Here is a 21,880-nt window from a genome sequence, read left to right as displayed (position 1 = left end):
CCATATATATATATATATATATTTATTTATTTATTTATTTTATTTTTTTTTAAAGGACTTTGCAGATAATGATCTTGAGATGGGGAGATTACTCTGGATTATCCAAGTGGGCCCTAAGTACAACCACATGTATCCTTATAAGAGACATGCCAAGGAAGATTGGACACAGACAGAAAACAAAGACAATTTGACCACAAACACAGTGATTAGATTGATGCAGCCACAAGCCAAAGAATGCCAGCCCCCCACCAGAAGGTAGGAGAGGCAAGGAATGGATTCCCCTAGAGCCTCCAGAGGGAGCACAGCCTTGCTGATGCCTTGATTTCAGCCCAGTGATACTGATTTTCAACTCCTGGTCTCTACAATTGTGAGAGAATAAATTTCTGCTGTTCTAAGCCACTCAGTTTGTGACAATTTGTTACAGCAGTCCCAGGAAGCTAACACAGTAATACTTCATGATTGCTCACTATGTGCCAGGAACTGTTCTAAGCATTTTACCACATTAAATCATTTCTATCCTGGCCCTAGATGGTGTGAGGCCTGGGCTGTGCAGATAGAATACCTGGGTTTGAATCCCAGCTTCACTGCTTACTATTGTGACCTTGAGTAAGTTATGCAACCCTTCTACACTTCAGTTGCCCAATTCATAAAATGGGCATGTGGTACCTTCCTCATTGAGTTGCTAGGAGGATAAAATGGGTAATAAATATATGAGTACTTAGAACAGTATAGAATAAGTATTGAATACATGCTAGCTATTAGGAGATCTCAGGGGTTGAGCAAGCCAAAATTAGACCCTTAGGCTAATCTGTCAAGACATGGCAAGAACTCCTGGACTCAGTGCAGGAGAAAAGATGTCCCTTTAAAGCTGATTTGAATCTCAAATATGACTGTCTGAGGAGTTCAGTTAGGTATTTCTTCCCTTAATTAAGCAATTTAGGTTTTTAATGCTGGCCTCATTTTTAAAAAGGCAGTAGCCTGAGACTCTGCTAATTCTGCAGCATTCCCCAGCTGACTTCCCCACTCCCACCTCTAGTTTTTTTTTTTTTTTTGAGATGAAGTCTCGCTCTGTTACCCAGGCTAGAGTGCTGTGGCGCCATCTTGGCTCAGTACAACCTCCACCTACCGGGCTCAAGTGATTCTCTTATCTCAGCCTCACAAGAAGCTGGGATTACATGCATGCACCACCCCACCCAGCTAATTTTTGTATTTTTAGTAAAGACAGGGTTTCACCATGTTGCCAGGCTGGTCTCGAACTCCTGTCCTCAAGTGATCTGGCTGCCTCAGCCTCCCAAAGTGCTGGGGTTACATCCAGCCCCACCTCCAGTTTTTAAGGAGAGCTATGCACATTGATCATCCATACTGATGACTTCATCTGAAGTGTCCACACCTGACACACCCCTGCAGAACCCACATTTTCTCCCTGTAATTCTGGTATCAGGAACTGGAGCCCTAGTATTAGGAAGTTGTATTAGGAAGTCAGCGGAAAGCAGAAAACATCAGTCCATTTTGCGGCCTTCTAAGGCCACTCCAACGTGTCCCAGCAGCCTGGAGAATAACAAATTCAAGGGTCTACTTTGATTAAGAGATTACAGCCAAGTTAGTAAAGAATAAACAAGGTTTGCCCAGGGACACGGGAGGGGAGACCTAAAGTTATCGCCTGTAATCCCAGCACTTTGGGAGGCTGAGGTGGGTGGATCACCTGAGCCTGACCAGCCTGGCCAACATGGCGGAACTCCATCTCTTCTAAAAATACAAAAATTAGCCAGGCGTGGTGGCACATGCCTGTGGTCCCAGCCACTCAGGAGGCTAAAGGTGGGAGAATCGCTTGAACCTGGGAGGCGGAGGTTACAGAGGTCACGCCACTGCACTCCAGGCTGGCGACACAGCGAGACTCCATCTCAAATAAATAAATAAAGTTATCACCTGAAAAAAAAAATGTGAGAAGGGAAAAAATAGAAAGGACTTTCATTTACTTGGCCCTTGCTGATAAAGTTTGCCTAACTCTCCTGTTCAGGTGATGTAATTCGAAGATGAAAAGAAGCTGCGCCCAGTCCAGACCCCAGGCCTTGTGTCCTCACCTAAGAAATCTGCACGCCAGGGATTAACCAGGGGAGAAGGGCCTGGCCGCTGGGCCTTGGCTTCCTCTTAGGCAGAGTTCCAGCCCCTGAGACTTGAGCCGACCGGCTTAAGACGACTCCGACCGCCGCCGCCCTATGCTGGCAAAGAGGCCTCTCCCCAGCAGGCTCCAGGGGCAGCCACCTGCTCTCTCCCTGCCCTTCCCTACCCCACACTCCTAGAGCAAGGATGAAGGAGAACAGCTCCCCCTCCTTACTCTCAGGCACCCACAGATTTCTGAGCTGCCGTCACCACTGACGAGAACCCAGGTTCTCTGGAGGGATCGCTTCTCCTTCTCATTCCATCCTCCCCATCAATGAACACGCAGCAACACCCACGCTCCCGCTCCTCCTACTCCAGGGGGAGACCGAACCCGAGAGCGACATCCGGAGCTGGAAGTCGCTGCAACGGGGGCGCCGGCCTCCCTGCCCCGCAGTCTCTCGCCCTTTCCCAGACACCGGAGGATCCCAGGCCAGCCCAGTATTCCAGGCGGAAAGGGTGCCCGAGTCTTCCGCAGGGCCCCGCCTCCTTAGGCGCTCGGCGCTGGAGACCCAGGGGAGCGCGCGAGAGAAACGCTGAGCTCCACCCGCGGGGCCCGGAGGCTGGGCATAGTACCCGGGACTCGAACCCCGCGCCCTCGTCCCACAGCTTTAGGCATCCCACGGCAGGCCCCGGCCCAATGCCCCCGCGCCGCATCTTCCCCGGCACCCCCGCCCGGAGCCGAGTCCCGGGCTGCCAGCGCGCCCATCCTGCCCCCAACAGGTCTCGGGCAGCGGGGAGCGCGCCGCCTGTCCCGCAGGCGCTGGGAGGCGAGCCGGAGCGAAGCCGAGGGCCGGCCGCGCGCGCGGGAGGGGTCGCCGAGGGCTGCGAGCCCGGCCACTTACGCGCGGGCTCTGGGGAACCCCATGGAGAGGAGCACGTCCAGCGCCGATCCATGCTTGATGGTGCCGGGGCGCTGTTGGCGGTTCCTCCGGGGGGTGACTTTGCTGTACAGCTCCTCTCTCGCAGCCATGCCGAGCGGACTGGGATGGCCGTACTGAGCCATGGCTCAGCGGCCAGCCATCGCCAGGGAAGGAGCCCGAGCCGGATGGTCCGGGAAGGAGGAGGGAGTCGGGCTGGGCCAGAGGAGGGGGCTCGGGGACCCAGAGCCAGGCAGGAGGCGGCGGCGGCGGAGGCGGCGCTCCGAGCTTCCCCAGTGTCGAGACTCTGACGCTTCCTGGTGAGGCCACAGGAGCCAGAACGCCGGCAAGCGGCCGCTGCGGGACCAGCCTTAGCCACTCGGGCCCCCGGCTGCCCCCAGAGCTGCGCCTGCAGTAGCCCTGTCTCCTCCACCCCTTCCCTCTCCTCGCCTAGCAGTCCGGGAATTTGCAATGAGTAATTTTTGAATGGATCAAAAAGGAAAAGGAGCCTTGTGGGCTGGCCCTGACTTGCCTGTACCCGGGCCCCGCCCCTCTCTTAAAGCGGCCGCGCTGTCCGAGGCTGCTCGGTGCGTGCAAGAGCTGTAGTCGCGCTACTTGGAGGCGGAGGATCCCAACCTTATGGGCTGCTTGTGTGCTTCACCTCCCGACCGTCACCCCGGGCGCCCCAGCCCTCTCTTTGGCTGCCATACCCTCCCAGCTGGGCCTCAAGCCAGCAGATGAACCCATTTCAAGTTTCATGTGGTTCTAGATGCGGTTATTAATGGAAATCGGGTGAACTGATGGATGATACTAATGGATCAGAAGGCCAAGTCATAAGTCCTAGGTAAAAGGTTTTGCTTCCCAAAGATCCTGCAAAACCCAAAGGGTTGTTAGGACCATCGGAGGCTGAGTTCCCAATCAGCCGGCCAAGTGGCTGCACTCAAGACCTACTGTGCTCTACAAGGTTATGGTCAGTGACTGGATAGTGCCTTCTGGATGGGGCAGAGGGAGTGGGGAGCAGGACCTCAGGTTCTCAGAGCTGGCAGGACCCGGGAGGGGACAAGAAAAGAGGGGCAGGGCAGAAAGAAGAAGAGGGAAGGGGAAAAGAAAGGAGGAAGGAGGAGGAGTAGAAGGAAGGGCTAGGAGGGTAGAGGAAGAAGGAACAGAGAAAAGACACTTCCTATTTATAAGAGGGAATGGGCTTATTTCATGAGGGAGTGGATATCCTGTCAATAAAAGGATTCAAAGAAGGACTGAATCACCACTGCACAATAATAAGTGAATTGTATCGTAGGTTGGACAAAACTACTCCCACTGCAAAGATGATGGAAGTCATAACCATGTTGATGCCCTGTGCCCCACCTGGTAAATTTGGCTGGGGGATGTTAAAGCTCTTTCATTTGGAAACAAAGTCATTGTCTTCAGTCAGGGACAAGGGTCCCACTTGCTATAATGAAAGAGGCAATGAGTAAACCATAACTGATAGTCTTTTTTGGATAATAATAATAATAATAATAAAACCTAACATTTATTGGGTTCTTGTATGTGCCTGTCATTGTGCTAATCGTAATAAATGGATTAACTCACTGAATTTTTACACTGACCCTAGGAGTGTATTTAATCATTATTCCAGTTTTATAGATGAGAAAACTCAGCTCAGAGAGGTTGGGGAAGATTATAGAGCTGGTAAGTGCATAGCTAGAGCACTTGTATCCACTACAGTGCCTTAGACAAGTTACTTTTCTTTTCTTTTTTTTTTTTTTTTTTTTTTTTTTTTTGAGACGGAGTCTTGCTCTGCCGCCCAGGCTGGAGTGCAGTGGCCGGATCTCAGCTCACTGCAAGCTCCGCCTCCAGGGTTTACGCCATTCTCCTGTCTCAGCCTCCGGAGTAGCTGGGACTACAGGCGCCCGCCTCGTCGCCCGGCTAGTTTTTTTGTATGTTTTAGTAGAGACGGGGTTTCACCGTATTAGCCAGGATGGTCTCGATCTCCTGACCTCATGATCCGCCCGTCTCGGCCTCCCAAAGTGCTGGGATTACAGGCTTGAGCCACCGCGCCCGGCCAGACAAGTTACTTCTCTCTACAGCCTCATTTCCTCATTTGTATGGACCGTGGTAACCTAACCTTGCACACTCTGGGTTTTCCAGAAATGTCAGTCCGGGCCTGTCCCTGGTTGGAGTGTGGGGGAGGGATGGTGACCAGCACCCATGGAGTGGCATTTTGAGGTTGCTTTATAAGGCCTCTAAAGGTTTTACCAGGGGAAATGATACAGTGTAACTCCCTGAGCCAGGAGTTGGCTTCCTAAAGAATAGCCAGTGGTGTTTGGAAGCAGGGAGATAAGACAGCTGGAGCTTAAGCAACAATGTGCATTAATTCTGCCTCCTGCTCTATAAAGAATGAGGGAAAATTAATGCTTCCTGGATAGGAGCTTCCTCCAGAGCAAAGGGGATATCCTGGAGACCTTGCAGAATGCTCTTCCAGGGCATGGAGCAAAAAGACAAGACTAGGCTGGAAACACCATACCTAGTATTAGCCTCCTTGGATGTGTTCAGTAAAACATGCTGGATTTTACCCAGTATTCTGAATTTTTTTTCCAAATGCCTGGTTTGCAAGTCAAGTGATCTGGATCTTAGTCAAGAGATAATAATGTACGTGAAAGCGCTTTGTAAACCATAAACCGCTACATAAATGATAACTCAAATTTATTGAGTACTTACTATACGCTGGTGGTGTTCTTTGCTTCTTACATGTGACTGAAACAATTCCTTGACAAGACTATGAACTAGGAACTACTTTACAAATGAAGGTGCTGAGACAGAGGTAAAGTATCTTGTCCAAGGTCACATGGCTAGTGAATGGCAAAGCCAAGATTTGAACCCTTAACATTTGGCCAAACAACTACTTACGACCATTGTTATGATGATAAGAGGACACCAGCCTTTAAGATAGTTTTTTGACTCCACCTATGCCCCTTGACATAGAAATGCTGGATCTCTGTCTCTCCAGAAAAATTGAATTAATTGTCTTTCTCCCTGCCTTTAGGCAAACTGTAAGATAAAGGAAATGATGGATATAAAAATAGTTTTAGGTAGATTGGAAAGAGCACTATGGAAAACTAGCCACCTTAGACGCAAACTGTTTTTGTCTGGGGCACTTTTACAGAAATCCCAGCTTTGCTTCCTCACTTGTCTTCAGCTCAGTGCCAACCCCTGTTTTATTTAGGACCCCTGCCATTTGTTCTGCACTGGGTTGTGGGACTGGCAGTTAAGATACATTGTGCTTTAATTGTGTTGACATTGAAAAGCTAGGAAAAGCTTCATAAATGTCTACATTGTTCTATTACGAAGAGAAAAGAGTGGGGCTGGGTACGGTGGCTCACCCCTTTAATCCCAACACTTTGGGAGGCTGAGGTGGGCGGATCACGAGGTCAAGAAATCAAGACCATCCTGGCCAATGTGGTGAACCCCATCTCTACTAAAAATACAAAAATTAGCTGGGCATGGTGGCACGCACCTGTAGTCCCAGCTACTCGGGAAGCTGAGGTAGGACAATCGTTTGAACCCAGAAGGTGGAGGTTGCAGTGAACTGAGATCACGCCATTGCACTCCAGCCTGGCGACAGAACAAGACTCCATCTCAAAATAAATAAATAAATAAATAAATTGAAAGAACAGAAATGACTATTCAACTGGCAGTATATCTTACAGTGGCCAAGAGAGGTGAGATGGGAGTAGGGGTCTTGCGCAGGGACAGAGCTGACACATCAGCATGAAGTTCCTCCCTCAGAAGGGAGAGCAAGTTGACATGTCCCCATGTGCGGTCAGGTCAGAATCCACACTGGACCACAAAGCTCTCTTTGTTCATGTGAGCATGTTTAACCCTCCCTCACTGGCCCCTGCCACATTTTCGCTATGGTACATCCTCTCAGATGGCCAGAGGGAGACCCAGGATGGGCCCAGTTGGCTGCACTCATAATTTCTGAAGCATGGCGTATGTTTTCTCCTTCTCCTTCACTCTGTCCTTAAGGAATGGTCAAGTAATAACAATAAGAACATGCAGTAGGTCTGTAATCCTAGCACTTCGGGAGGCCAAGGTAGGTGGGTGGATTGCTTGAGCTCAGGAGTTTGAGACCAACCTGGGCAAAATGGTGAACCCCATCTTAACTAAAAATATAAAAATTAGCCCAGCATGGTGGTGCATGCCTGTAGTCCCAGCTGCTTGGGGGACTGAGGCAGGAGGATTGCTTGAACTCGGGAGGTCGAGGTTGCAGTGAGCCAAGATGGCACCATTGCACTCCAGCCTGAGTGACAAAGGGAGACCCTGTTAAAAAAAAACAGACAAGGCCTGGTGTGGTGACTCATGCCTGTAATCCCAGCACTTTGGGAGGCTGAGGTGGGTGCATCACGAGGTCAGGAGTTCAAGACCAACCTGGCCAAGATGGTGAAACCCTGTCTCTACTAAACATACAAACAAATTAGCCAGGCGTGGTGGCGGGCGCCTGTAATCCCAGCTACTCAGGAGACTGAGACGGAGAACTGCTTGAACCTGAGAAGTGGTGGAGGTTGCAGTGAGCTAGATGGCGCCCGCCACTGCACTCCATCCTGGGCAACAGAGCTAGACTCCATCTCAAAAAAAAAACAAAACAACAAACAAACAACAACAACAAAAACAGGCAGTAAAGTCTGCCCAGTGTTTCCAATCCTGAGGGCTGGGGTGTTGCCTTGCCAAACGAAGGTACCTTTGGAACTGCTGGGAATGACTTTCACCCCTAGACTTTAAGGGGATCCTTCGTGGTCAGAAGATTTTGAAACCACGTGCTGCCCCTCTCTGGGCCTCAACTTCCTTGCTTGCCAAATGAGGGGGTTAGCTTAGCCTAGGGATGGCCAGGATTTTGTCAAGGGACCCTCAGGAACTTTGAGGGACAGGGGTTTGGGGTCACCCAACTGAGGATGAAGAGGGTAGTGTGGTATCCTCTTTTCTTTCATTGTGAGTCTATCAGCTTTATATGTTGAGACTTTTTGTTTTTGTTGTTGTTCTGTGTCTTTTTTATTTTGTTTTGAAATGGAGTCTCTCCCTGTTGCCCAGGCTCGAGTGCAGTGTTGCAATCTCAGCTCATTGCAATCTCTGCCTCCTGGGTTCAAGCGATTCTCCTGCTTCAGCCTCCTAAGTAGCTAGGATTACAGGCATGTGCCATCACGCCCAGCTAATTACTGCATTTTTAGTAGAGACAGGGTTTCATCATGTTGGCCAGGCTGGTCTTGAACTCCCAACCTCAAGTGATCTGCCCACCTAAGCCTCCCAAAGTGCTGGGATTATAGGCGTGAGCCATAGGGCCTGGCTGAGATCTAATTTTTTTAAGGGTTTTTTTTGTGTGTGTGTCTTTCCTTTTGTTTTGTTTTGTTTTGTTTTCCTTTGTTTTTTTCAGGGTCTCGCTCTGTCACCCAAGCTGGAGTGCAGGGATCTCAACTTGGGCTCAAACCATCCTCCCATCTCAACCTCTCGAGTAACTAGGACTACAGGTGTGTCCCACCATGCTCAGCTTTTTTTTTTTTTTTTTTTTGTAGCGATGAGGTCTTGCTATATTGGCCAGGCTGGTCTTAGACTCCTGGACTCAACTGATTCTCCTGCCTCAGCCTTCAAAGTGCTGGAGTTATAGCCATGAGCCACCACACTCGGCCTCAAGATCTAATTTTGAATAGACTTGTTTTGTTTTTGGTAGAGACAACATCTTGCTATATTGTCCAGGCTGGTCTCCACCTCCTGGCCTTAAGTGATCCTTCTGCCTTCCTCTCAACCTTACACGGTGCTGGAATTAAAGGCAGGTGAGCCACCACTCCCAGATGAATAGACTTTTTAAAATGTAAATTTAGGTCAGATGTGGTGACTCAGGCCTCTAATCCCATCACTTTGGGAAACCAAGGCAGGAGGATCCCTGGAGCCTAGGAGTTTGAGACCAGCCTGGGCAACATAATGAGACCCTATCTCTATTTAAAAAAAAAAAATAATAGACCTGGCACTGGCCAGGCACGGTGGCTCCCACCCGTAATCCCAGCACTTTGGGAGGCTGAGGTGGTCAGATCACCTGAGGTCGCGAGTTAGAGACTAGCCTGACCAACATGGAGAAACCTCATCTCTACAAAAAATACAAAATTAGCTGGGCAAGGTGGGGCATGCCTATAATCTCAGCTACTCAGGAGGCTGAGGCAGGAGAAATCGCTTGAACCCAGGAGGCAGAGATTGCTGTGAAGTGAGATCACGCCACTGCATTCCAGCCTAGGCAATGAGAGCGAAACTCCGTCACACACACACACACACACACACACACACACACACACACACACACTAGATCGGACACAGTGGCTCATGCCTGTAATCCCAACATTTTGGGAGGCTGGGGCGGGCGGATCACATGAGGTCAGGAGTTTGAGACCAGCCTGGCCAACTTGGTGAAACCTCATCTCTACTAAAATACAAAAATTAGCTGGTCATGGTGGCACATGCCTGTAGTCCTAGCTATTTGGGAAACTGAGGCAGGAGAAGTGCTTGGACCCAGGAGGTGGAAGTTGCAGTGAGCTGAGATCGTACCATTGCATTCCAGCCCGGGCGACAGAAGGAGACTCTGTCTCAAAAATAATAATAATAAATAAATAATTTTTTTAAAAAACAGGCCAGGTGTGGTGTCTCACACCTGTAATCCCAGTATTTTGGGAGGCCAAGGCAGGAGGATCATGACGTCAGGAGATAAACCAGCCTGGCCAACATGCTGAAACCCCGTGTCTACTAAAAATACAAAAACTATCTGGGTTTGGTGGCATGTGCCTGTAGTCCCAGCTACTCAGGAGGCTGAGGCAGGAGAATTGCTTGAACCTGGGAGGTGAAGGTTGCAGTGAGCCAAGATCACGCCACTGCACTCCCGCCTGGGCAACAGAGCAAGACTCTGTCTGAAAAACAAACAAAAAACCCCAAACAAACAAAAAATATCCAGGACAAGTCTTTGTACAAGTGTGGCTCTCTGGATTGGAGACCACCAACCAGTGTTGGCCAGCATCTAAGCAAGGAAGGGACAGGTCACCTTCTTTCTCTCCTCTCTCCTTCCTTCCAAAAGACTCCTAGGCAAAAGAGATGCTTCATCTCTGGAGGAATCTGATTGTACACGTTTCCTGTGGTGACTGTAACCAATGACCACAAACTGGGTGGCTTAAACCATTAGAACTGTTAATTTCGCAATTCTGGAGGCCAGAAGTTCTAAATCAGAATCCCTGGGCTAACCTCAGGTGTCAGCAGGGCTGCGCTCCCTCTGGAGGCTCTGGAAGGGAATCTATTTCTTTCCTCTTCCAGTTTCTGGTGCCTGCTGGAGTTCTGTGGCTTGGCAGTACATCCTCCTAATCTTTTAAAATATAATTTAATATTTTTTTTCGAGACAGAGTCTTGCTGTGTTGCCCAGGCTGGAGTGCAGTGGTGTGATCTCGGCTCGTTGTAACCTCCACCTCCCAGGTTCAAGTGATTCTCCCGCCTCAGCCTCCTGAGTAGCTGGGATTACAGGCACACACCACCATGCCCGGCTAATTTTTGTATTTTTAGTAGAGATGGGGTTTCACCACGTTGGCCAGGCTGGTCTTGAAATCCTGACCTCGTGATCCGCCCGCCTCAGCCTCACAAAGTGCTGGGATTACAGACATGAACCACCGTGCCTGGCCTCTCCCAGTCTTTAAGGCAACATCTTCAAGTCTTCCTGTTCTGTCTTCACATCACCTTCTCCTCTGTGTGCATCTCTCTGACATCTCTTTTTACCTTTTCTTTATAAGGACACTTGTGGTTGCATTTAAAGCCACTTAGATAATCTAGAATACTCTCGCCATCTCAAGATCCTCAATTTCTTTCTTTTTTTTTTTTTAGATGGCGTTTTGCTCTTGTCGCCCAGGTTGGAATGCAATGGCGCAATCTTGGCTCACTACAACCTTCGCTTCCTGGATTTAAGCACGTCTCCTGTCTCAGCCTCCTAGGTAGCTGGGATTACAGGCATCCACCGCCACGCCCAGCTAATTTTTTTTTTTTTTTTTTTTTTTTTAATTTTAGCAGAGACCAGGTTTTGTCATGTTGACTAGGCTGGTCTCGAACTTCTGACCTCAGGTGATCTACCCACCTCGGCCTCCCAAAGTTCTGGGATTACAAGTGTGAGCCACCACACCTGGCCTAAGATCCTTAATTTCATTACATCTCCAAACACCCTGGTTAGGACTTGCTATCTCCGGGTGGCCATTATTTTACCTACCACACTAGTATTCCTTAGAGCAGCTAATTTTTTGAGGCTGAATGGGCTTCGAGGTTCAGGACAAGATTTTTCAGCCTCATGACTTAGGTTAAGGGGAAGAGATAGATTATGGGAGGGACAAGAAATGAGTAAGTAAATCATACTTCCCCAAGCCTTTTGGGAAAGGCCACACTTCTCAATTTGTGCTTTTCCCTCTACCTGGAAGTATTCCTTCTTCTGGCCTCCTTTAAGAGGGCTTGCGTGGCCTCACTCCCCTTCTTTGCCCACATTGCACAGATGGGGCAGAGAGGGTGGGGAGCAGGACCTCAGGTTCTCAGAACTGGTGGGACCTGGGAGGGAAGAGGAAAAGAGGGACAGGGCAGAAAGAAGAAGAGAAAAGGGAAATAGAAAAACAGGAGGAGGAGAGGAAGGAAGGGCTAGGAGGGTAGAGGGAGAAGGAACAGAGAAAAGACACTTGCTAATTATAAGACGTATTCAAAAGGGAATGGGCTGATTTCATGAGGGAGTGGATATCCTGTCCTCTGTGCCTCCTTTATCATAGCACCAAGCACAATGAAGCACATTTCATTTGCTAAAGCGCTTATCTCCAGGGTAGAATGGGAGCTCCATAAGGCTCCATGCATCTTACTTTAGCTGTGCCCCTCAGTAGGAGCTTAATAAGTCTGTTGAATTGACTTGAATTGCATTTCAGCTAAGATGAGAGGCGTCTTGATAGCACAAGTACGGTTGCATTTTCTCTTTTCCCTGGTTTTGAGACTGAAGTCAACAAATTTTCTTCCACCCCACAGACCCACCTTGGCCGGACTGGCTCAGAGCCCTGGTCATAATCTTTCTTCTCCCTCCCTTGATTTCGTTTCGTTGTTGATTAGACAGACCTTCATTCCTTGCTCATGTCTCTGGTGCACAGAGTGCTGTGAGTAACCTCAAGGGGATTCTCCTTAAAGGCAGTCCCTGAAGGGTCCGTGGAAGGGGCACACACAGGAAGTAGAGCAAGGACAACTGGAAGTTTGAGGAGGGGGGCGTTGAGGTAAAATGACCCTCTTAGAATGGGCTGGCCTGAACCAGCAAGAGAAATGATATTTTAGCCAATCTCCAATGTTCCGTGGAAAGTGTGGTTTGGAAAACACGTCTCTAGATGACAAGAGGCACATTTCTTTCAGTTTCTTGGCTCTGATGTCTGCATTAGTCATTGCCCTCCCACCAGACTGCGTATGAGTGCTGCTGGGACTGAGTGTCCAAGGTGAGCCTCCTAAGAGCTTCCTCAGGGCCTGTTCCTCTATTAGCAGCTCCTGTTAAGGGTAACTAAGAGAGGGGAAGGAAAGCAAGCCCCAATCCACCTCTTAGCTCAAGGCTCTAATTGAAGAGCTGGGGACTGAGACTGCTCCTGGCCTTCAACTGTCTGTGCCACTTCAGCCCTCCTAAAATGTCACACTCTTGTTCCTCTTTGGTAATAGTGTTTACATAGCTCTTTACAATTTCCTAGCACTTTCAGGCATAATACCTTGTTTAATTGTTATTCACCTAAGAAACCAAAACAACATGGGAAATTTGCTTCAATACATTTTTCTTTGGAAGAACAACAACAAAAAATTGAGGCTCAGAAAAATTATGTGAGTAACCCATGATAATAGAGTGATGAAAGATGGTAAATCAGTGATGAAATGCAGGTTTTCTGAAATCAAAGCTATACGTTTAATGTTCTTCTTTCTTTCTTGAACAGGGTCTAGAAATGTCTTATGACTTGGCGCTCTTAGGAGGGAAGGGCAAGTTCCTTAAAGCAGTGAAGACGAATGTTTCAGGTGAGGCCAAGGGAAGTTTTAACTTACTCCCTCAGCCTCTGAAAGGCATCTAAAATAGAAATCCTCTAAGGATGAGGTTGAACTGTCCTCTGGAGTCATACTGTATTGCTAGTAACCCTCATCATGTCTCAGGAATGCCTGGGATGAGGAACAGTGACCTGGAAATTTATTGATTGCAAATTGCAGTTAAAAATTGCAGTGGGCCAGGCATGGTCACTCATGCCTGTAATCCCAGCACTTTGGGAGACAGAGGTGGCCAGATCGCTTGAGGTCAGAAATTTGAGACCAGCCTAGCCAACACAGTGAAACCCCGTCTCTACCAAAAATACAAAACGTAGCTGGGCATGGTGGCAAGGTCCTGTAATCCCAGCTACTTGGGAGGCTGAGGCAGGAGAATCGCTTGAACCCAGGTGACAGAGGTTACAGTGAGCCAAGATCGCACCACTGCACTCCACCCAGGGCCTCAGAGTGAAACCATGTCTCAAAAAAAATACACACACACACACACACACACACACATATATGTATACAGGCCAGGTGCGGTGGCTCACACCTGTAACCCCAGCACTTTGGGAGGCCAAGGCTGGTGGATCACTTGAGGTCAGGAATTTGAGACCAACCTGGCCAACATAGTGAAACTCCATCTCTACTAAAAATATGAAAAATTAGCCAGACGTGGTGGCATGTACCTGTAATTCCAGCTACTTGGGAGACTGAGGCAGGAGAATCACTTGAACCCAGGAGTTGGAGGTTGCAGCGAGCTGAGTTCAAGTCACTGCACTCCAGACTGGGTGATAGGGCAAGACGCTGTTTCAAACAGACAGACAAACAAAATAAATAAAATAAAATAAAAATAAAAATTGTAGTGGGCCAGGTGTGGTGGCTCATGCCTGTAGTCCCAGCACAATCCAGCTGAGGTGACTGGATTGCTTGAACCCAGGAGTTCAAGACCAGCCTGGGCAACATGGTGAAACCCTGTCTCTACAAAAAATACACAAAAAAATTAGTTGGACATGGTGGCGCATGCCTGTAGTCCCAGCTACTCAGGATGCTGAGGCAGGAGAATCCCTTGAGCCTGGGAGGTCAAGGCTTCAGGGAACTGTGATGGTGCCACTGCCCTCCAGCCTGGGTGACAGAGTGAGACCCGGTCTCAAAAAAAAAAAAAAAACAACAACAACAACAAAAAGCAGTGTTAAGGTCAGGCGCGGTGGTTTAGCCTGTAATCCCAGCACTTTGGGAAACCAAGGCAGGAGGATCGCTTGAGCCCAGGAGTTTGAGACCAGCCCGGCCAACATAGTGAGACCCCATTTCCATAAAAAAGAAAAGAAAAATTGCAGAGACAGCATACCTGGCACCTAGATTTTGAGTTCTAAGTATCGTTTTCTACTAAAAAGGAGCCAGAGCTTCATGGAGAGATGCTGATTCCAGGTCAGAGGCAGGGCAATCACAAGGTTGGCCTAGAATATCTTGTGCCAGATCCTTGATTGGTTCTTGGATCCCCAAAAAATCAACTATGAAGGACGTTTTTGGGACAGTTTGGGAAATCTGAATGTGGATGCAGTGTTGGATGCTGTTTTTGTATGAATGTGAATTTTCCTAGATGTGATACTGGTGTTGTGATTAGGTTGTGATTATGAATGCTCTTGCCCTTGGGAAATGCAGGCTGGAGTTTTAGGGGTGAAGTGTTATCATATGGGCAGCCTTCTGGATGATTTGGCTAAAGGGAAGTGTGTGTGAGTAGAAAGAGTGAACTAAGGTGGACATGGCAAAAACCTGCCACTGTGAATCTAGGTGAGAAAACATATGAGGATTTGTTGTATTATTCTCTCCTTTTTTTTTTTGTATTATTCTTTCCAATTTTCTGGGGGTTTTTAAATGTTCAATTTAAAAAAAAATTAAGAAATGAAAATGTTCAATTTTCTAAAACAAATTAAGAAATTGTGACTGGGCATGGTGGCTCATACCTGTAAGCCCAGCACTTTGGGAGTCTGAGGTGGGCAGGATTGCTTGAGTCAAAGAGTTCGAGACCAGCCTGGGTAACATGATAAGACCCTGTCTCCTAAAAAAAAATGTAAAAAATTAGCCGGGCATGGTGGTGTCTGTCTGTAATCCCAGCTACTGGAGAGGCTGAGGTGGAAGAACTGCTTGAGCCCGGGAGGTGGAGGTTACAGTGAGCCAAAGTCGTGACACTGCACTCCAGCCTGGGCAACAGTGTGAGACCCTGTTTCTTTTTTCTTTTTCTTTCTTTCTTTTTTTTTTTGAGACTGCACTTCGCTCTTGTTGCCCATGCTGGAATGCAGTGGCGTGACCTCGGCTCACTGCAACCTCCGCCTCCTGGATTCAAGCAATTCTCCTGCCTCGGCCTCCCAAGTAGCTGAAATTACAGGCACGCGGTACGATTCCTGGCTAATTTTGTATTTTCAGTAGACACAGGGTTTCACCATGTTGGTCAGGCTGGTCTCGAACCCCTGACCTCAAATGATCCACCCATCTCGGCCTCCCAAAATGCTGAGATTACAGGCGCGAGCCACCGCGCCTGGCCTGTGAGACCCTGTTTCCATTTTAAAAATTAAACAAAAAGTAAAATAAAAAAGAAATTGCAGTTAAGTCTTTCTTTCTTTCTTTTTTCTTTTTTTTTTTTTGAGACAGAGTTTCGCTCTTTTTGCCCAGGCTGGAGCGCAATGGCATGATCTTGGCTCACCGCAACCTCCGCCTCCCAGATTCAAGCGATTCTCCTGCCTCAGCCTCCCGAGTAGCTGGGATTACAGGCATGTGCCACCACCCCGGCTAATTTTGTATTTTTAGTAGAGACGGGGTTTCTCCATGTTGGTCAGGCTGGTCTTGAACTCCCGACCTCAGGTGATCCACCTGCCTCGGCCTCCCAAAGTGCTGGGATTACAGGCGTGAGCCACTGCGCCTGGCTGCAGTTAAGCCTTTCAAATGATGGAGGACCTTGGGTTTCCCTCCAGTGGTGGCAGAGCCTTGCAGGAAAGATGCCTCACCTGAGCAGGCGATGGTCTCACTCTGAGTGCCTAGCACTGGCCCTAAGGGCCCCAGAGCCATCTAAGCTGCCTGACTTCCGGTTCTTGGACTTTTTCGTTTTCACATCACCACACAGGCATCTCACAAATCCACAGATCCAGCTGGTAATCACTGGCTAAGAGCATCAACATGGTTGGTCTTTGAAATCTAAGGAAGGTGGTTCTTCTTCAGGATGCTCACGGTCACACAACTTTTTCTGTCAATAAAGGCTCTTGAGAGCATCTCCAGGGAAGTGCTTTTCCTTGAAATGGGTTTGCCTCTCTCCCACATTACTCTTGTTACATACCACCCACCCCTCATTAGAGCCAGTGTTTTTAAACCTTTCTCTAGAGAAAAGAGTGTCCTAGACATGTGTAATTCTATTTCTGGTCCCCTCTGTTTTCAGGAATGTCACCATCCCTCGCCTCCTGTGACTAATCCATGCTGTTCCTCAGAGCCAATCACTTCCCCATTTAGAAAGTGGCTCCTGGTGAAGTTGCCAACAAGTGCTTCTCTGAGCATATCTGGAAAAAGCTCTGGGAAGCTGAGGGATACTGGTCTGAGTGCTGAATGGCCACTCTGTGAAGTGGTGTGAGGGTTGTGGCTTGCTCTTATCTGTTCGTCTGTTTTGAAAATAATCACTCATTCACTTGTTCAGGATGAGTAACAGTCTATGGTGGATGAATAGTAAATCATTGATCTCATTTCCTGTGAATGTCTTCTGCACCGGGCTCTGACTGGCAGAGAGAAGCATTCCAAAAATGTTTTGAGCAAACACAGTGAGTGGAATTAGGCTAAGTGGGTAGCTTCCCAAGATGTGTTGCTATGCTGGGGATGGCGTGGATTTAGATGTTTTCATTTCAGTACAGTTACATGAAATATCGATCTTATTCTTTATTTCATAATCATATCTCATATATGGACTAGTAAATTGTTATGAAAAAGAGACAGTGGAAAGAGACTAAAGTTAACTTGTCACCGGCTAGGCACAGTGGCTTACGCCTGTAATCCCAGCACTTTGGAAGGCCAAGGCGGGCGGATCACTTGAGGTCAGGAGTTCGAGACCAACCTGGCCAACATGGAGAAACCCCGCCTCTAATAAAAATAAAAAAAATTAGCCGGGCATGATGGTACATGCCTGTAGTCCCAGCTACTTGGGGGGCTGAGGCTGGAGAATGGCTTGAACTCAGGAGGTGGAGGTTGCAGTGAGCTGAGATTGCGCCAGTGCACTCCAGCCTGGGCGACAGAGCGAGACTCCGTCTTAAAAAATAATAATAAGATAAAAAATATAAAGTTAAGTTATCACCAAGTGCATATCAGGTAGTTTATATGAATTATTTCATTTAATCCTTTTAACATCCCTGTAACTAAAGTTTTATTTTTCTCATTTTACAGATGAGAAAAGCAAGACTCAGTGGAGATTTACTCACAGTTAGTAAGCACCAGAACCTGAAATCCACACTCTTTCCACTGTTGTCTGCTGTCTCCAGTAATTTGTAGTCAACTCTACTGTTTTCTTGATACGTGATGGTCAATAGTCCTTTCATCCTCAAACACACATCTGGGCTATCTCCTTTTCCTGACCAGTTAGCCCATGATCTTGGTGAAATGGTTTTCGGTGAAATTTGTTGAGAAGAGTAAGAACAATTATTTTCAAGCCAGATATTAATGAAGCCCATACTGCTGCTTGTCTCCATTAGTCTGAAAAATAAACTTGAATTATTCCTTTATTGTAGCGATCAATCACTGATTTAGATCATTCTCAATTATTCTGAAATCAATAGATAACAGGATATCACCTGTTTTTTTTTTTTTGAGACAGAGTCTCGCTCTGTTGCCCAGGCTGGAGTGCAGTGGCACCATCTCAGCACACTGCAAGCTCCACCTCCCAGGTTCACGCCATTCTCCTGCCTAAGCCTCCAGAGTAGCTGGGACTACAGGCGTCTGTCACCATGCCCAGCTAAGTTTTTTGTATTTTTTAGTGGAGACGGGGTTTCACCATGTTGGCCGGGAAGGTCTCGATCTCCTGACCTTGTGATCCGCCCACCTCGGCCTCCCAAAGTGCTGGGATTACAGGCGTGAGCCACCGCACCTGGCCGATATCACCAGTTTTCTTAAGAGATGTTGTAGGGCTGGGAGCGATAGCTCACTCCTGTAATTCCAGCACTTGGGGAGGCCAAGGCAGATGGATTGCTTGAGCCCAGGAGTTCAAGACCAGCCTGGACAACATGGTGAAACTCTGACTCTACCCCCCAAAATATACAAAATTCAGACAGGCATGGTGGCATGTGTCTACAGTGTCAGCTACTCAAGAGGCTGAGGTGAGAGGATCAAGAGGTGGAAGGATCCCTTGAGCCTGGGAGACAGAGGTTGCAGTGAGATCACACCACTGCACTCCAGCCTGGGTGACAGAACCAGACCTTGTCTCAAAAACAAAACAGAAAAAGAGATGTAGACACTATACATCAAATCTGAAAAAATAAAATAAAGTAAAATAAAACAGTACCTTGAAAGGTAATCAAATAACACTTTCAGGAGGCTAGCACAGTATTTAAAAGTGTGTGTGGCCATTGCAATTAAATATCAGAGCCTTTCTACTTAGAGTAACACTGTTAGCTGCTGTTTAAACTTGGAAATTAACTCTACAAACTTCAGTTTCTGTATAGGTAAAATAGACATAGAAGACTATCTTCCTAAGGCTGTGTGATTATTTTATTAAATAATGGAGGTCAAGTCCAACACAGAAACCGGCACATTGAATACCCGGCAGACTTCAACTCAAAACATGAAATGACGTCAAATCATGGTAGTGATAAATGAAGAAAATAAAGCAGGTGAATGAGAAAGAGAGTGAAGGGGAAGAGGGCGCCTTAGCTGGGCTGGAAGGGAAGGCTGGCAGCAGGGAGGTGATATTTAAGCTGAGGTCTGAACGTTCAGCAGGAGGTACACATACCAGATGAAAATAGCAGTGATTTAGCTGGAGAAGACTTGAGTTCAAGTTCTGATTCTTCTACTTCCGACCTAGTTCACTTTAAGCAATTCTGAATCTCATATTCCTGGTCTACAAAAGATTTTTTTAAATGCTACAAAATGCTGAGTGTAATGGCGCATGCCTGTAAATCCCAGCACTTCGGGAGGCCGAGGCGGGAGGATTGCTTGAAGCCAGGAGTTCAGAGACCAGCCTGGGCAACAAAGGAAGACCTGGCTTTTAAATATAATTTTATTTTTTAGAGATGGTCTCGCTATATTGCCCAGGCTAGTCTCAAACTCCTGAGCTCAAGTGATCCTCCCGCCTCTGCCTCCCAAAGTGCTGGAGTGCTGGGATTAAAGGTGTGAGCCATCACACCCGGCTGACCCAGTCTTCAAAAATTAAAAAAAAAAACACACAAAAACAAGCACATTGCAGACTGCAAAATCCTACAGACTTTCAGCTAGTGCATCCCTCCATTTATACTGAAAATAAACCACTGTATTCATTTAATCATCCACTCATGCATACATTCCTTTATTTCCTCATTCATTATGCAGGGCTGATGAAGCTGAAACTGGATTGGCTTTGGAATAGCTTTTGTGTGGGGGGCTTTACAGTTATAACATCAATAGTCCTGGGCAGGTGGCAGTACTGTTGCCATTTCATAGATGAAGAAATTGGGAATTGCTTTTAATGACAATGGCTAAAGTGACAACATCTATTTTCAAGCCAATTTCCTGTCTCCACTGCCAGGTGAGAACATCTTGAGGGAAAGGATGTCAGGGTTCCGACTGGGGATGTTTGTTGAGGTGTATTTCATCTTCTTAGCCTGTACATTGCTGGAGCCCCTACAAGCTCTCATGGGGTGCTAAGCACACACTATAAAAATGAAGACAAGGCCAGGCGCGGTGGCTCACGCCTGTAATCCCAGCACTTTGGGAGGCTGAGGTGGGTGCATCACGAGGTCAGGAGATCAAGACTATCCTGGCTAACATGGTGAGACCCTGTCTCTACTAAGAATACAAAAACTTAGCTGGGCGTGGTGGCAGGTGCCTGTAGTCCCAGCTACTCGGGAGGCTGAGGCAGGAGAATGGCGTGAACCCGGGAGGCAGAGCTTGCAGTGAGCTGAGATCGCGCCACTGCACTCCAGCCTGGGTGGCAGAGCGAGACTCCGTCTCAAAAAAACAAAACAAAAAAATGAAGACAAGATGGCTGCAGTCTGGCTGGCGTTCTTCCTTAAGAAACAACGGGTGTGAAACAGGCCTTGCTAGGTCCCTGGGGAAAGTGTGCGGCCACTTATAAATGAAGCTGCCATATTTTCTGAGGCAAACCTCAGCTCGTGTCACCTGACAATAAGATGCAATATTTAAAGTTGGACTGTCCCTAGCAGGGACTTGCTTGCTAAAAGGAGAAGTCATTCTTACAATGGGCTTGGGTCTAGCTAACTTGCTAACTACCAGTAATACTGGAATTAGAATGGGAGGGGGAAAAGAAAAAGGGAAAACAAAATAGGTACAGGTGAAAATACAGTCCAGGCTCATCTACCTCCAAATCCCTGAGTTTTCTTATTTCTACTCATTAAAACCTGGGGAGGACAGCTCTTTGCCTATTGCTAATATCCTAGGGGTAACAACTACACAATGAGAGCTGGAGCTAGTTTCATAGAAATGATCTGTAAGGAATGAAAATAAGTGAATATCTTGAAATTCTTGACAACTTCAAATCTCCTGGGCCCATCATAGGGGACAGAAGCCACTTCAAGAAACCCCCAATAGTTGTCCTTTGCTGTTAGTCTGAAGGAGTTTAAGAGGCATGCTGGCCGGATGCAGTGGCTCATGCCTGTAATCCTAGCACTTTGGGAGGCCAAGGCTGGTAGATCACTTGAGGTCAGGAGTTCGAGATCAGCCTGACCAACATGGTGAAACTCCATCTCTACTAAAAATATAAAATTAGCCAGGTGTGATGGTGCATGCCTGTAATCCCAGCTACTTGGGAGGCTGAGGCAGGAGAATCACTTGAACCTGGGAGGTGGAGGTTGCAATAAGCTGAGATCAAGCCATTGCACTCCAGCCTGGGCAACAGGAGCAAAACTCCATCTAAAAAAAAAAAAATTTGCCAGTTGTGGTGGCACACACTACTTGGGAGGCTGAGGCTGGAGGATTGCTTGAGCCTGGGAGGTGGAGGTTGCAATGAGCCAACATCAAGCCACTGCAGTCCACCCTGTGCGACAGAATAAGACTTGGTCTCAATATTAATAATAAATAAAAGGCATGCTGTATTCCCAAGGCAGGAGTGGAGGATGGACAGAGGAAGGGAAGGGTGAGAGAGAGGAGAGAAGACAAAAAGGATGGAGATGAGAGAGAGATCGGCTCCTTTAACTGCTTCCTGTTGTGGTGATGCTTTTGCACTTGTACATCTGTGGAAGGATGTGAAGTGGGAAGTGTTTCGTGGTCATAAGAAGAGCAGCAGCTGGTGGGGGATGGCGTGGGCCGATGGATACTCTGGAGGGAAATGGCAGAGTACAGGAGGAGGGAGAGAACCCGCTCCTTGGCATTACCATTTTCTTAGTCCTGTAGACTCAAATATTTCTCCTTCATATCCCATATCTAAGTGGTCTCAATCCTCTAGAAAGGGTAGATTTACTTGGAAAAGATCTCTTTTACCTACTTTTTCATTTTTAACTGCACTGCCAACATCCTATTCAAACAATTTCTCAAAATCAAAAGTCAGTCCTTCTCTATCCCCGAAAACATGATGTTTTCCTTAAGAAATGGATACCATTTTAAAGTGGGGGGGGGGGGGG

The sequence above is a fragment of the Rhinopithecus bieti genome, unplaced genomic scaffold (assembly GCF_001698545.2).
Source record: "Rhinopithecus bieti isolate Rb0 unplaced genomic scaffold, ASM169854v2 scaffold_70802, whole genome shotgun sequence".
NCBI lineage: Eukaryota > Metazoa > Chordata > Mammalia > Primates > Cercopithecidae > Rhinopithecus > Rhinopithecus bieti.
The sequence above is the reverse complement of the archived record's forward strand: the minus strand, read 5'-3'. Positions refer to the sequence as shown.